Source organism: Dipodomys ordii, unplaced genomic scaffold (assembly GCF_000151885.1).
Source record: "Dipodomys ordii isolate 6190 unplaced genomic scaffold, Dord_2.0 Scaffold189, whole genome shotgun sequence".
NCBI lineage: Eukaryota > Metazoa > Chordata > Mammalia > Rodentia > Heteromyidae > Dipodomys > Dipodomys ordii.
Genome location: NW_012267405.1, coordinates 434,427 through 435,434, shown reverse-complemented (window position 1 = coordinate 435,434; position 1,008 = coordinate 434,427). Strand labels below are relative to the sequence as shown.

Here is a 1,008-nt window from a genome sequence, read left to right as displayed (position 1 = left end):
AGGAGGAGCAGGAGTGGCCTGCCTGGCTTACCTGCTTGGTGACCGAGTCAATGAGCCTCACATAGAGGTCCTGCTCCGTTCGAACACCTGCAGAAGGACAGAGTCAAGGGCTGGGGGTTCCTCTGGCATCCAAACCCATGCAGCTCCCCCCTCCCCCGCTCCCACCCAGCGCAGCCAGTCCATGCTACCAGAGACAAGGCTGGGCTGTTCTGAAGCAGAGAACTTCGTCCCCAGCTCCAACCCCAAGCCTCCCACCACCACCCCCTCCTGGCTCCGTCCTTCAGGGCTCCGGGCGGGCGCAGATACTCACCATTGCTGTACAGGAGCTGTAACTTGTAGTGGGTGCCATTGTTGGTCTTCTCATTCCCCTGCTCCTGAAACAAGACAATCATTCAACTGTTTTTCAGCAACGCCCCCTCCCCATGAAAAAAAGCAGAAGAGGGCTAGGAAGGTGGCTCAGTGGTAGAGCGCTTGCCTTGCATGCATAAGGCCCTGGGTTTGATTCCTCAGCACCACATAAAAGAAAAAAAGCTGGAAGTGGCACTGTGGCTCAAGTGGTAGAGCTCTAGCCTTGAGCTGAGGACAGCACCCAGGCCCAGAGTTCAGGCCCCACGACCTGACCCAAAAAAAAAAAAAGAAAGAAAGAAAAAGAAAAAAAAGTAGGAGACAGTACTGCCCTGTCACAGTGCCTCCCGGGCCACCTTGATTCACCCCAGTCCCAACACGGGTCAAAGGGCAGGATCTAATGCCCACCACTGGCCAGGGCCTGCCAGACCCCCAGCGCTCCTCCTGTCTCCCTTAAAAATGTCCTCTGGATAGGTACAGGGTTTGGAAAGATGGAGAGGGGGGGAATGTAGGAAGGGATGACTCTGATCAAGATGCATGACACCCATAATCTGACTTGTTGAATGGAAACCTTCTGGCACAACTACTGGGATTCTTAAAGATTGAAAGACACTCAGAAGTGCCTTCCCCTGGCCCTGAGAGACAGACAGACAGACAGACAGA

General features: G+C 54.5%; 1 protein-coding gene across 1 annotated transcript in view; it reads right to left on the bottom strand.

Annotated features, from left to right (window-relative positions):
• Ebf2 (early B-cell factor 2) overlaps positions 1-368 on the bottom strand; it is a 198,705-nt gene extending 198,337 nt beyond the window's left edge. Inside the window, exons 1-2 of the mRNA XM_013034430.1 lie at positions 311-368; positions 32-87 (exon numbers count right to left, since the gene is read on the bottom strand). The gene's annotated coding sequence lies outside the window, so the exon portion shown is untranslated. The remainder of the gene's footprint in view (positions 1-31; positions 88-310) is intronic.
• Between the last annotated feature and the right edge of the window lie 640 nt (positions 369-1,008).